General features: G+C 52.6%; 1 protein-coding gene across 4 annotated transcripts in view; it reads right to left on the bottom strand.

The window, feature by feature from the left end:
- Positions 1–15,437, bottom strand: part of SPATA13 (spermatogenesis associated 13) — a 329,725-nt gene that overhangs the window by 136,526 nt on the left and 177,762 nt on the right. Inside the window, exon 1 of one of the 4 annotated variants that reach the window (XM_055136727.1) lies at positions 13,787–13,960. The exons of 2 other annotated variants lie outside the window; for them this stretch is intronic. The gene's annotated coding sequence lies outside the window, so the exon portion shown is untranslated. Of the gene's footprint in view, positions 1–12,543; positions 12,891–13,786; positions 13,961–15,437 lie in introns of those variants that run through there. One more of the 4 variants, XM_055136732.1, reaches the window with a different exon arrangement.

Raw genomic sequence — 15,437 nt, 5'->3', positions numbered from 1 at the left:
TCCCCATTTTCCAGTAGCTAGGAAGTCGTACACTGAAATTGCCCCTGGAGCCATGTAATCCCATCAATGGCCAACATCCAGAGACTATAAAACCAAGCTCCCGGAAGCAGTGTGGCCACAATGCAGCCACACGACATCTGATAGCCTAATTCTCCACTTGGAGAACCCGACAAGCTACTGAGAGTTTACTGTCCGCACGGGAGTGCCTGGCAAGCTCCCCGTGGTGTATTCATATCCCGAATACAGTAACAGATATATACATACCTCTCGGAGAGCCCAGCAAGCTACTGAGAGTATCCCACCCACACGGGCAGAGCCTGGCAAGCTACCCGTGGCGTATTCGATAAGCCAAAAACAGTAACGATAGGTCTCATTCCCCTGACCCTAAAAGAGCCTCCAATCACTGGGAAGACGAGTATGGAGAAGCTGCTAAAATCTCAGGGCTGACAAGAATAGAGATGTTATTGGTGCCCGCTCAAGTAAATCGACGAACAACGGGATGACAGTGGTACAGTGATACCATTACAATCACTTAGAAAAAAACTGCTTAGGGATAAACCTAATAAAATAAGTACACTTCTTGTTAATGATATCAATGGAGAGATATACCATACTCATTGTTTAAGAATCAAGTTAGACCAAGGAAGGACAGCAAATTAAGAAAGGACAGCAAATAAAGCACTTGCCTTACAAACACCAACATATGTTCGATATCAGACATCACGTATGGTCCCCTGAGCTCCACCAAGAGTGAATCTGAGCAGAGAGCCCTGAGCACAGCTAGGTGTACCCCCAAAACAATAACAAAGATTCAATGTACTAACAGTATTGATTCTCCCCAAAAGTCCAGCAAGATTTTTTGTAGAGATCAAGAAAGTTATTATTCTAAAAGTGGTACAGAAAGTGAAGGTAGCCAAAATGTTCTGAAAGAAGAGCCGAGCTACTGCCTTAAACTCTATTGGCAGGGATTCTGGAACACTGAGCTCAGAGGAGTTCCCCCTAAAATGACATACATGTTCCCAAATGATTTTGGGTCAAGGTATAAAATGGAACCGAGGTAACCTTTCCAACAAAAGGGGAGTACAGGGCCATACAGAAAGAGCTATGACAAATTTTATACCATGTGAAACTATACGGACTTTTAGGGCTGGAGAGAGACTTGCAGGGCTGGAGTGCAGGGGTCACATGTAAAAGGCACAGGTCTGATCTCCAGCATCACACACCCCACCTCCAGGACAGCTAGGACTGACCCCCAAGTACAGGGCCAGGAGAAGTCATCAAGCACCACCAGGTGTGGACCATCCCCCCACCAAAAAAAATCTTCAGAAAAAATTTAATGAAAATCTTTATGATCTAGAAGTAAAGACTAACTAAAAACTAAGACTAAAGGAATGATCCATACAAGGGAAAAATAAATAAACTGAACTGCATCAATATTAAGATTTTTTCTTCTGATGCTAGTAAAAGACAGTTTCTATATCAAGAGAGCACAATCTATGTGTATTAAAAAGGTGGTATGTCTTCAGAGAATTATGCTAAATAAAAAAAATCGAATGAATGCATACCGTATGATTCCTCTTCTGTAGTTTTTTTTTGAATGACTGAATCATGACTTGAGTGAACAATTTGTAGACAACGGACAACAGGCAGATTGGGCAATAGTTGCCGATGTCGTGAATGTCTCCCTTCTTGTACAACAGAATATTCCTGCTGGTTTTCCATTGGGACGGAACCTTGCATTCAGACAGGTAGCGTGTGAAGAGCTGAGCCAGTGTGTTGACAAGTACTGGCGGCAGGTTCTTCAGGTGTTCGGGTCTGACCTTGTCTGGACCGGGTGCTGTACATTTCTTTACCAACAATATGAATTGGATAGGCAGAACACTAGACGAAGGACAACCATACGAGCAAGCCAGGTTCTGAAAAGGATTCAGCACGATCGACCATATCTACACCGTGCCAAGCTCACTGAGGTTCATGAGAGCTCAAGATGCCTCTCTGTCTAACGTTCATCGATTTAAAGACCTTTGATTTTGTTGAGACTGAAGCGGTCATTGAAGCCCTAGCCAAACAGAGTGTTCAAACTCAGCACATCAGGATCCTCCATGAGCTGTATTGTGGATTCACCACCAAGATCTCACCATTCTACAAGGAAGTGATCATCGACGTAAAGAGAGAGGTTCAGCAGGGTGATACCATTTCACCGAAACTCTTCAGTGCCACCCTCGAGAACATCATGCGACAACTGGAATGGGAAGAAATGAGAATGAAGATAGATGCTCGGCAACTACACCACCTCTGCTTTGCTGATGACATCATTCTAATAACACCAAACATTAGCCAAGCGGCATGAATGCTGGCCAACTTCGACCATGATTGTGGAAAGATCAGACTGCAGCTGAATCTCATGAAGATAATGTTCAGGAGAAACTGACTATTTCCTGATGTTCCATTTGCTCTCAACGGAACAAACATCTCCGAATGTAGCAGCTATGTTTACCTAGGTCAAGAACTCAACATGACGAACAACCTGGCACCTGAGCTGCGCAGGAGGAAGAGAGCAGCGTGGAATGCTTACTAGAGTGTTGAAGAAGTGGTTAAGAGGACAAAGAACCTCCAGCTCCAGGCACATCTTTTCAACTCCACCGTTCTTCCTGCACTAACATATGCCACAGAGACCTGGGCCCTATGAAAACAAGATAAGAACACTATTTGGGTCTCCCAAAGAGAAATCAAAAGAGCTATGCTTGGAATATCACATTTCACTCAGTGAGAGAAGGAATCTGGAGTTCCAACCTCTGTTGATGATTGAGAATCAGGGACATTGTCTCATTTGCCAAGGTGTCCGAAAATCAGATGGACTGGACACGTAATGCGATTTGGAGATGACCACTGGACTAGAGCTATTACCAACTGGATTCCATGGGATGTCAAAATAACACCTGGTCAGGGCTGGAGCGATAGCACAGTGGGTAGGGTGTTTGCCTTACACGCGGCCAACCCAGGTTCAAATCCCAGAATCCCGTATGGTCCCCTAGCACTGCCAGGGATAATTCCTGAGTGCAGAGCCAGAAGTAACCCCGTGCATTGCTGTGTGTGACCCAAAAAGCAAAAATAAATAAATAAATAAATAAAGTAATGCCTGGTCTTGTAATCCACCTACAAGATGGTCAGACTTCTTCGTCAAGACCCTGATACTCTTCGTGTTCCTGGAGCAAGCAGATGCCATTGGGCTACACTAGCATGTGACGGGGACAAATGGAGACATTACTGGCTCCCGCCCAAGCAAATCGATGGGCAACGGGATGACAAGTGATCAAATGACTGAATCATATAGAGAACAAATTAATGGTTGTCAGAGGTAGAGTAAGGGAAGTAGGACTGTCTGTAAAAGAGCAAGAGGGACCCATGGATAGGCTCTGTATTTTGGGTCTATCAATGACAGTATCTTCACTGATGCTTTGTAATATACGCTGTGCTATGTCCTGCTTGTGAATCTACAATTACTTCAAAGTAGGGTTTAATTAAAAAAAAATTTAACTTTACAAAAACAACTACGTATTACTTTAACTCGTAAATCCCTACTGTCAATATGTTCTTCCAAGTTTTTCTCGTCATCTGTGTCAGATATTGACTTTAGGCGTAGTATTTTTTGGTTATTTAGGCCATACCTGGCAGTGCTCAGAGCTTATTCCTGGCTCTCTGCTCAGGAATCACTGCCAGCAAAGGACCCTATGGGGTGCCTGGGATGCAACCTGGGTCCTCCAGGTCTGGCCCCAAATACCAACCTTCAACATTACTTAGCTGAAGAAGAGAATTAACACATGGCTGCTATATCTCCCACACAGCAACCTGGGTTCTTGGGTAAGCTTATGAACTGGAAACTCAACGTTACTTCAGAGAGCCCTTTTCTTAAACACCTAGACCTCAGATACAGGTTGGTAAAAGAGTCCAGAACCAACGTCAGACTCCAAGCACTGCAGCAGGCTGCCCAGCCACACACCAGCCAGGACCACAGCAGCCCCTAACCCCGGCCCCCGCCCCGTCCAATCCCATAGCTGGACATAGCCAAGCCCCCTCTCCTGCTCCCTCCCTTCGCAGTCTGTCATCTCACTCTTGCGATGCTGCCACCATCAGCGACGTTGCAGGGCCAAGGAAGGAGGGTGGACTGTACTGAGACACGGAGCCAGAGATCAGTAGCACACAGCCTCCCCCACGGCAGTCCACAGTTCAGGTTCCACGGGGACTCAGCAGGGACCTCCAAACGCCCTGCAGGGCCCATCCCATCCCCTTCGCCTCGTGCCGCAGGGCAGCACTGGACACTCGAGGCAGGCCATGGGCATGGCCTTCCATGTGCTGTGAGCTCAGCCCCACAGCACTGCCCCACTGGGGCCTGAACCACATCAAACTCCCACAGAGCAATTTAGTGGGCAGATCAGTGTGAGTTGGGATTTCCTGGAAACCTGTGATATCTGCTCAATGGAGAATCGGCCTGAGGGATCCGCTTGTGGGGAATCAGTCTTTCAATGATGAAACTACGAGAAACTGTGCTCCAAGAATATTTTTATTCTTCATTTTTCACTTTATTTATTTCTTTTTCACACACCAGGCTATGCTCAAGCTTGTTCCTGGCTCTGTACTCAGGTCACTCCTGGAGGGGATCAGGGGACCCCGTATGGTGCAGGGATGAAAGGACACAAGGCAAGCGTCTTCCCCACTGGACTATCACTGCGGTCCCTCCAAGCAAATACTTCCAGTGGAGGGGGTATTGCAGTGAAGAGAAGGATTTCCATCCCCATGTCTGTGGTCTCTGGTCATTATGGAATTTAGTTCCCTGGAAAACAAGGGCCCTGAAGAACACGTGACAGTTTCCAGGAGAAAGAATATGCAAACACACACTCCGGAGAGGTGTGTAGACTCCACACAGCAGCGATTAAAGTGCTTCCCTACTCTTTCAGGCTGATCTGGACACAGTCTGACGGGGCAGCCTGTCCTCACACAGAAGCTTACCCTGGGCTCACAGCCCGGGCATCCACTATCTTCACCACAGAAAAAAAAGAAGTGTCCCATTTAAGACAAAGCATTCTCACGAATCCCCAGCCTGAGACAACACAGACTGTGTGCAGAGAACTGCCTAGCTTGAAGACCTTCCAGGAAAGCCTAGAAGACAACACTGAGCTGCTGACAGAGGCATTTCCTTCTTCCTTGAGTGACTCCTCTTCCTACCAGGGGAAAAAAAAAAGAAAGAAAACACTCAAGGGTAGCTACAAGAGTTAAGAGAATTTACAGCTCCCTGACCTGCAGAAAATCAAGACAGTGGCACAAATGCAATAATCTCTGAGAGCAATGGGAAGTGAGTAGTTGAACATGGACTGAGAGGTACCACACCAGCATCCTTTAAGATGGCTCCTGCACGAGATTTGGTTTTATTCATCCCTACAGTGTTGAAAACAATCTTGAGGATGTCAGTATAGTAAACTTCCTTCCAATGCACTGGCATAAAAATGTAAGTTCTGGGGCTGGAGCAATAGCACAGCGGGTAGGGTATTTGCCTTGCACGCGGCCAACCCGGGTTGATTCCCAGCATCCCATATGGTCCCCTAAGCACTGCCAGGAGTAATTCCTGAGTGCAAAGTCAGGAGAACCCCTGTGCATTGGCAGGTGTGACCCAAAATGACCCAAAAAGAAAAAAAAAGTAAGTTCTATGCTGCCAAAGCAGACACAGTTTGGCAAGGACAGGAGCAAAATATGAGGGCTGTACAGGTTGACCTACACACCTCTAAGCACCGATCTGAGAACTAGGACCTGTAAAAAAATATATATTTTTTTGAGTGATACCTGCTAGTGCTTGGATTCTCTCCCTGATACAGGGCCAGGCAATAAGCCTGGGGTCCACGCACCAGAGGAGGTGCTCCAGCCCTTAGAGCCAGGAGCCATCTCCCTGGCCCCCAAAACATATTTTGTGTTTCTTTCTATTTTTTATGGGGGGGTCACAACCAGCAATGCTCGGGCATACTCAGAGGCTCTGTACTCAGGGCTCACTCCTGGAAAGCTTGGGGAACTACGGGGTGCCAGGGATCAAACCGGGGTTGGTTTGATCAAAACAAGTGCTCATCAATATTTGTTGCACTATGAAACAATAAACTTTGGAAGAGTATGTGGGATGGGCCAAGGTATGCAAAAAGATTCAACATGCTGAGTATATTTATAACAGAATAGCATTTAGATCCTAGAGGACAAAGCTTCTGAGGGAAGAGAGGAGGGAGAAAGAGAGAGAATGAGATAATTTGGAAACTGGCTTTCACAGTAGGTGCAGAATCCTTGGGGCAAAAAACCCAGACGATTGGATATAGAGACTCTGGTCCATATACAGAATGGAATACTACTTGGCCTTGAGAAAGATGAAACCATGCAATCTGCTGCTACATGGGTGGGTGGGGAGAGTAATTGCTGAGAGAAGTTAGTCAGGAGAGGGGTGGCCACAGAATGATCTCTCTCAAGTGTGGGATTTAAAGCAACAAAGTAGGAGGATATAACAAATGTCCCAAAGCAACAAAAAGTGAGAACAGGTCTACAGTAGGATGCTTCTCTGTACAGGGAAGGGTGGAAGGGGGGAACAGGGTGAACACTGGACAGTGGTGGAAGCAAAAAAACGTGCCAGGACAGGGTGCGGCCATACTGTTATGAAACCTATCCTGAACAGCATTGTAAACCACAGTGCCTAAAATAAAATTCAGAACTGAAAAATTAAAATGAAGTAAAATAAATGTAGGTAATATTGCAGTTTGGGAAAATAGTTCAGCCTAAAAGTGAAATATAAGTATCTGAAGATACTATTCTCTCAGAGACATGTGCAGAAAATTAATTTATTATGCTTCCTTTACCAGTAACCATAGGACATCCTACTTTCAATGTAGTGGTTTTTCGTGTAAGAGAATTGTGTATGTATTTACTTGTCAGAAGCTTGAAAGGAAGGAAACCAATTAAAATAATGAACATTTTACTTACCCTTAAAAAAAGCAAAAAGAATCCTCTGCCCAAGTCCCAACCTGACTCCCACCCACATAGCAAAGGGGCTGCCTGATGCCTCTGGCGTCTGCTTATACACCACAGAGTTCATGTTCATTGGCCAATGGAGGACAGGATGCTTGATGCTGGCCAGGGGAGCCCACAGAATCTGGGCTCCTGACAGAGCAGCTCACGGCCCCTCCTGCGTCACGGTGAGGATCCAACCCTGCAGAGCGTGAGTCAGGGTGAGTAATGGACCACGGCACAGTGTGTGTGAACAGACAAAAGTCCACCACAGTGGGACTCTCTCCCTCAGCTCAGGACAAAACCGGGACCACCAGACTTCCAAACCTACAGAAAGCTACCAAACATATCCACCCCCTGGATACAGTGCCACTTCCTCCCTGCCACCAAGCCATCAATGCCACCCCTCCCCACCCCACTGGACACGACTCAGCAGCACCAGCCATGCCCTAGGCAGGCTTCTGAGCTGTCCGGCCACTCTCTTCATCCTCCCCAGAGCCTCGAACCTGCTTCCCGAACTTGAACACCAACAGAGGCTTCTGGAACTCCCACGGGCCAGAAGAGGGCACAATGAGACAGAGCACAAGCTTTGTCACAGGATCCTGGGATTCCATCCCCAGGACTGCAGGCCCCCGAGCACTGCAAGGAGAGTCCCCAGAACAAAGGTACACACACACACAAAGATACAGAGACACACACATACATACATGCACAGAGATGCACACTCACTCAGAGACACATATATACCCACACACACAGAGATAGAGACACATATGTACATGTAAACACAACAATATACAGTCACGTATATATACACACACAGACACCAATACACACACTGAGATACAAACACAAACACAGACAGTCAAACACAGACTCCCACACACAAAGATACACAGTCGCACATACATACTCCAGAGCCCAGGGCATACCCTAAACTAACCCCACACTGGGGGCGGGTGTCTCTTTCCTTTAAGCACCTCATCTCCTATGCAGGCCGGAACGCTCCCGAGAACACACCTGGCAAACACGCAGTGGAGGCGCAGAGGGGCCAGTCTCTCCAAGGATGGGCCAGGAGGTGGAGGCAGGACTGGGCGCTGCCCTGAACCCTCCCGTCCAGCTCTAAGAAACCAAGTGAGACAGGACTGTTATAGACATGAGGTCACAGGGAGCTGGAAGTGAGCACAGGAGTCGCGCAGGCAAGAGAGTGAAGCTGAGGCCAGAGAGACAGTACAGTGGGTGGGGCACTTGCCTTGCAGCAGCCAACCCAGCTTCCATCCCCAACACCCCATACAATCCCTGGGCACTGCCAGGAGTGACCCCTGAGTCCTGGGCACAGCCAGGTGTGGCCCAAAAACCCCCCCCCAAAAAAAGGAAAGAAAGAAAAGTGATGTTCTGCTCAGGGCAGGGAAGCACCGGGCAGGCCCTGCCCCGAGAGGACGCCCACAGCCCATGCTCTTTCTCAGACACCGGCGCGTGGACAGGAAGCACGTGGGCCCTGGTGCATGCGTGTTTTGCAGCAGCGCTTCTCACACAGTGGCGAGCAGAGAAAATGTCTAGAGGGTGTGTGCAGACACAGGCTGCTGGGCCTTATGCCCGGGATTGTAATGGGCAGGTTGGAGTTACTTCTCTAAGGAAGTCAGGCAGGCACGAGGCTCAGTCCTGGGAAGGGGCTGAATGCCCAGCTCCGTGTGGAGCAGCCTGTGGGCAGCGAGGAACAAAGGCCTGTCTTACATCTCCAGCGGCTGGGGTATTGTGATAGACACATCCCAGCCCATTTCTTCCTTTTGTCACTGAACCAGGTGGTAAGTTCCTTCTCCTTCAGGAAGCCTTCTTGGATTCTAGACCTCCCACGTCCCCCAAACAAGGGGCTATGTGTAGGCTGAGCCCTGCCTGCTAGAGTTTCCTTTTTGTGTTTGGTTATTGGTGTGTTTGGGGGATACTTCTGACCCCGTGGCCAGGGAGTCATGAGGGGCCAGGGCTGAACCCAGGGCTCCGCCGTGCAAAACACGCAAAACATGGAGCTGGCCCTTTGAGCCAGCCCCCTGCGGTGAGTCTTCCATCCTGTGTCTCTCAAACTCGGCCATGGAACAGGAGTACGAACTCTTGGGGGCGGAAACCATTTTGCCCCTCTTGCCACCTTCTGCAGCCCGCAGGCCGGGCTCATGGAAAACGTACAGTCGGCAGACACTTACGAGCAAACACAAGGCTGAGGCCTGGTTGGGCTGTTTGCCTTGAGCTGCGGTGTCCCAACAGGAAAGCTGGAGACCTTCAGAGATGTGTGTGAGGGGCCAGAGCGATAGCACAGTGGGCAGGGTGTTTGCCTTGCACACAGCCGACCTGGGTGATCCCTGGCACCCCATACGGTCCCCCAAGCATCACCAGGGGCAATTCCTGAGCAGAGAGCCAGGAGTAACCCCTGAGCACTGCCAGGTGTGGCTCAAAAACAAAAAGAACAACAACAAAAAAAGCAAAAAAGAGACACTTGTGAGTTGTTCTGGGACTCGTCCCCACCCCCTCTGTCTTTCTGCTTGAGGTGGCTCAGCAGCTGACCTCAAACACTTGTTTTATGTGACTCATCTGTCACTTTAACACAAGCACAAAACTGCTCTCTGTTCCTGCTCTACTGAAGAATCCTTCTCATGAAAGACTACTCTCCCAGTCCCAATACCGCTGGGGTCATTCCCAGACCCCTGTCCCTTTACTCTAAGACTATCAAAGCCTGTGCTCTCTCTCTCTCTCTCTCTCTCACACACACACACACACACACACACACACACACACACACACACACACACACACACACACAGCGGCCCGAGACGAGTAGCAAGCACCCCTTTCCTGCATGCATCGCCCCCGCTCCACCCACACTCTCCAGCCTGGTCATTCTGAACCTGTGTCCCATTTCTTTCCAGAGATGGTCTGTTCGTCTTAGCAAACAACGTGTGTGGTGGTGTGAGTGGGGGGAAGCCTGCCCAGCCCCCTGCACTCCCAGGGGCTCATGCAGCTCTCTGAGCCCCCTGCTGAGCCCTGCCAGCATGGTGAGACCCCGCTCAGTCTGGAAGGCTAGGCTCCAGGGTATTTAGCTCAGAACACGCGGTCCCTGAGGTCCTAGGTAGCACTCTCCCTTCCAACCCCACCCCGCTGGGATGGCATGACAGGCAACTGAGCAGGGGTGATCTCTGACCCCGACGGGAGGCATGTCAAGGCCCCAGCCCCCTAGCAGCCTCGTCTAGGCCACCGGCACTCTGTGCCCACAAACGCTGGCACTCAATCACAGTAGGTCACCGCAACCACAGGACAAGAAATTCTGTTCCCTCTGCTCCTGGCATTGCCACAGTGCCCACGGCTCATGCGGTTCTCTCAGACACTCCCAAAATGCTACAGACTGAGGCTGGCGCTGGAACTTTGCTGGGTCCCCCCCCCCCCCGTCACTGTGCCCGACTTCAGGGTGCAGGAAGAAGCCATCCCCTTGGGAAAAGGCTCCTTGCGTACGTGGGTGCAGGGCTCTGGGGGAGCTGGAGAAGATGCAGACCCCAGTTCAGTCACCATTCCAGGGAATGGCCGTGACTTCCCTTGTGCTTCCATCCGTTCCATAGCCGGAGGAGCAGCAAAATCCAAACCCTCACGCTGTGGAACACTGACAAGGACGAGTTCATTTTCCCTCCTCACCGCACAGAACCTCCTGTCTCATCCTACTTGCATTCAGGAGAAGCCAAGTCAGCACGGGGTCTACCAGGGAGGCTAGAGAGATGCACAATGGAGAGGGCCCTTACCTTGCATGCAGCCAACCCGGGTTCGATTCCTCTGTCCCTCTCGAAGAGCCTGGCAAGCTACCGAGAGTATCCTGCCCGCACGGCAGAGCCTGGCAAGCTACCCCTGGTGTATTCGATATGCCAACAACAGTAACAAGTCTCACGACGGAGACGTTACTGGTGCCCGCTCAAGCAAATCGATGAACAATGGGACGACAGTGCTACAGTACAGTGCTACCACATATGGGCCCTGAGCACAGAGCCAGAAGTAAGCCCTGAGCACTGCCAGGTGTGCCCAGCCCCCCCAGCCAAAAAAATATAATAACTCAGTTGCAAAAGGCTGAGGTGCAATAAAGCTGAGCACCCAGAGTCCAGAGTACTGCTGGGTGCCCTGAAAGTTCCTGGAGGAAGGAATGAACTCAGCAGGAGGAAGCAGAGCTGAACCTTGGGGGACACCGGCAGAGTCCAGGCCCAAGAGACCATGAGGGAGGGGCAGGAAAGCGTGCAAAGGGCAGGAGAGCACCCTCTGCCTTGGAGCAATCTCCACCCAACATCTTGCCAGCACTAGTGTATGTAGGGGGCGGGGAGATAGGACAGAGAACAACACAGAAACAGCAATTTACTTGACACAGACAAGTGGAAAGTCATGGAAGCACTTTGCACTTAAGGCAGTTCTCGCTGCCAAAGGGAAAACCCAGTGAAACCTTCCAGTTGTGGATTTTCAAGTGGCCATGGAAGGCATCACTCGCCCCTGGAAAGCAATGTCCCTGCTAGTGTTCCTGCCTAGGGTTTCAGGGGGAGTGAAAAAACAAACCTTTCTCTTTAAAATTTTCCACATCCATTAATTTCATAACCCTTCCTATGCCATTACAAGTCTCAGAAGCAATGATTAAAAATAAAAAATAAACATTTTTGCTTTCAGAAAGAAAGAGCATCACCGACAATTTCCACACACCCTTCCAAGCCCCTGTCTCAGGACAGGAAGTGGAAAGAAAGTCCCTTGCTTGAAACAGCCCAGAGAGGCTGCAGCATCAACTTCTAGGTCCTGGTACCCGGGCCTCGGTGGGCTGAAATGCCCCGGCAACTGCCCATCCCTGCTTCTGCCTCTTCCGTGTGTCCATTGATTTCTCTGGCCCACAATACCTTCCCTTCCAGCTACCAAAACTGAGAACCACCAGCACTATGACTGCACAAATAAAAAATACCAGCCTCGGACCTCCAAGGGGGGCCGGGCTCACGTAGACCCAAAGAAACAAGACTTTAGGCTTCTGTAAGGAAACAGAAAGTCCCCGATGTGGCTTCCTGGAGCTGGCTGGGCCGAGGCCAATTCTTCAGACAAGCCGGGGGAGATTGAAAGAGCGTAGGCCTGGGCAGTGGCCCAAGTTCTCCGAGCAGCACAGCAGGCGTCCCCCGCCACAGAGGGGCAGGTAGAACGCACACCCTCAGTAGCCTGACCCACAAATCAAACAAACGGGGAGCAAAGCGTGACCTCATACCCAAGCTGAGCCCCACCCCAAGGCTGAGTCCACAAGGGCACTGGGATGAAGAGAGCGACCCTGGACCAACCCACAGGGGCTGGCCTGTTCCTCCCTTCTGCTCTTTCCCCCATTTCTCCACATGAAGCACATGAAGACAGCCACGGCACTACAGGGTGGGGGGTAGGGTTGGGGGTAAGGTTGGGGGTAGGGCTGGGGGTAGGGTTGGGGGTATGGTTGGGGTAGGCACAGAGGGTGGGGAGTGGGTCCTGAGTTATCATTACCCAGACCAAGTCCCACAGACAGGTCCCACCGCCGAACACTGTCCCCGTGAGGGGGGCAGGGCCGTTGGCGCCAGATTCCCCCTGCAGTCCAGGAGCCCCGCGACTGGGGAAAGGTCTCCGCTCCCGGGGCAGCTGCAAGGATCCAGAGGTCTGGGCTGGGAGAGCGCGCTGGTCGGGGGACAGGAGCGCGAGGGGGGCGAGCGGAGGACAAGCACGTGTCAGAGAGAGAAGTAAGTGGGTGAAACGGCAGGCGCGCCGCGTGAGAGGGTAAGAGCTGCGCACCCGCGCGGGAACGGGCCGGGGAGGCGGCCACGGCGGGAGGAGGGGGCCAAGAGGCTGAACGCAAATCCCCGCGCCCTGGAGCGAGGACTGGCACACACAGCCCTCAGGGCCGGGAACAAGGTCCAGCGGCGCGGGGGGCGGTGTGGGGGGTGCATTAAGCAGCAGGCGCCCGAGAACAATGCCAGAAGGAAGTTTGGGAGAGGGGGAGGGGAGGCGGGCAGGAGAGGGGCGAGTGTTCAGGAAATGTGCAGAGATGCACCGAGCAGAATCTCCGTACAGGAGGCTGGGGACCCGGCGGGGGCGAGGAGGGAGAGAGCAGAGCGCGGTGCAGGGGACACCTGGGCGGCGGGCACAGAGGATGCCAGCCGGGGCAGCGGCGTCAGAGGCAGCCACCGACCGCCCGTGCGCGTCTCCAAGGTGTCGTGCAAAGCGCGGCAGCCGCTCCTCGCGGGGCTCTGGGGGTTCGGTTCGATTCGCTTCGATGTAAAGGGCGGGGACATTCGCCCGGGCTGCGACTCTGCGAGTGGACGCGCGACCCGCCCAGAATAGCCCCTCAGGTGTCTCCAGACGGGGGCGCAGGGCCGGCGCGCGCCTTCCCGGGCCGGCGGGGCAATGCCCGCTCCGAGGCCACTCCAGCGGCCACGGAGTCCCCGCAACCGCGCCGGCGCGACCACAGTCCTGGGCGCCCCGTCCAGCCCGGCGGAGAAGGACGAATGCGCTTTGGAAGTTGGGGGGTCTCCCACGACAGCCCCACCCCGCCCCCGCCCCCGCTGGGGCACCGGCTCCTCCGACCTTTGTCCGCCGCCCGCGATCCGGGAGAGCGAGGACATTTTCCGGGCGACCCCGGGCGCGTCGCGCTGGAGGCGGCCCCGGCCGGCTCCCACAGGTGGGCGGCCCCGGCTGCCCCAAGACCCCCGACTCCGGTCCCACACGGCCTCGCACAGTCCGCGCGTAGTCTCACCTCGCGCGGCTCCCATTCGGCGGAGCCTCCGAAGACGGCAGGTCCCAGAAGTCCCCGCCACCCAGTGCCCACCCCGGCCCGCGGAGCTCGGAGCGCTCCCGGACCTCACAGGAGCCACGCTCCGTAAAGCGGTGGCCGCGGCCGCTGGGGAGACGCGGCGGCGCGTCCAGGCTCTCCAGGCTCCGCCCCATCGGCTCCGGGCCACGCCCCTATCAGGTATCCCCGCCCCGAGGGATGCCCCATCCCGACCGTCCCCGCTGCAGGCCCCGCCCCTATTTGCTCATGGCCACGCCCCACCTGTTATCCCCGCCCCGGGCCACGCCCCATCCCGACTATCCCCTGCAGGCCCCGCGGCGATCAGCTCGGAGTTGATCAGCTCCCCGGGGTTATCCCCGCCCCGATCCGCCTCGAACCACGCCCCATGTCGCCTATCCCGCCGCAGGCCACGCCCCGATCAGCTCGGGGACACGCCCCCACCGGGTTACCCACGCCCCTGACCCTCTCCTCTCCTTCAAGGACTCGGGACCCTGGCCCTTCTCCACCCACCAAGGCCGCCGCGGTTCCCGCGTCCCAGCCACTCTGCTGCTCAACCCCGCCGCTCTGTCCGCCCCCTGGGTCCACACCCAGCGACTCCCCGCTAACAGCACTACCTGCCCCGCACCCCCACCAACTTCGCCCCTAGCCTGGCGGGGGCGGGACGGGCGGCCGCCCAGCAACCGCCCCCCTGCAGCGCGCTCCAAGTTAAGCAAACGAGTTGTGGGACTTTTCAAACCAGGGCCGAGGCAAGACTTACGTGGACGGTTGGGAACCCACTCAAAGAACTCTCACCTCCCCTCGTCGCTGATTCACAGGAAGTCCTCAGAGATAAAACAGACCCTTTGCATCTGGGACCCCAAGGTGTCCCGGGACTGTGCCGTGAAACATAGTTAATTTTATTCACTAAAAAAATAAAATCAGAAACTCGTTTTGGAGTATGCACTTGAGCAGTAACTACTTGCCAGCTCTTGTACTGAAAGAAAAATAACCTCCCGCGGTGCTTAGGGGCTCCTGCAGGCTGTGAGAGCTCGCTCGGTTTGCACAGGGAACCACGTGGAATCAAACCATGCTCCCCACAAGCAAAGCGGATGAACACTCCAATCCTTTATGCTATCTTTCGGACCCTATAACCACTATTTTTAACTAAAGAGCATATATAATTCCCCAGTGAAAAGTCTAGGATTAATTTTATATGAGCATTTTTTGTTTGGGGGTCACTTAGGGGTGCTCAGGATTTACTCCTGCTTAGTGCTTAGGTATCACTCCTGGAGGAGTTTGGGGTACAAGATGGGGTGCTAGGGATCAAACTGGGTCAGCAGAGTGCAAGGAAAGCACCTTGCCAGCTGTTTTATCTCCCTGGGCCCATACGTGCGTGTTTGTTTGTTTGGAGACCCTCTTAGCTCTGCACACAGGGGTCACTCCTGCTGACTCCGGAACCTTAGTGGTGCCAAAGATCAAACCCAGGTCAGCCAAATGCAAGGCAATACAATACTTGCTGTATTATCTCTCGCAGCCCATTTGTGCTTATTAAAATAGTGAAAAAAGACTACTCTGTACGCTGCTCAATAGAGTTACTCATCATTATGCAATTGTCAAATCCCACAGAATGTAGTGA

The sequence above is a fragment of the Sorex araneus genome, chromosome 1 (genome assembly GCF_027595985.1).
Source record: "Sorex araneus isolate mSorAra2 chromosome 1, mSorAra2.pri, whole genome shotgun sequence".
NCBI classification, from domain to species: Eukaryota; Metazoa; Chordata; class Mammalia; order Eulipotyphla; family Soricidae; genus Sorex; species Sorex araneus.
This window is presented reverse-complemented; position numbering and strand designations above follow the sequence as displayed.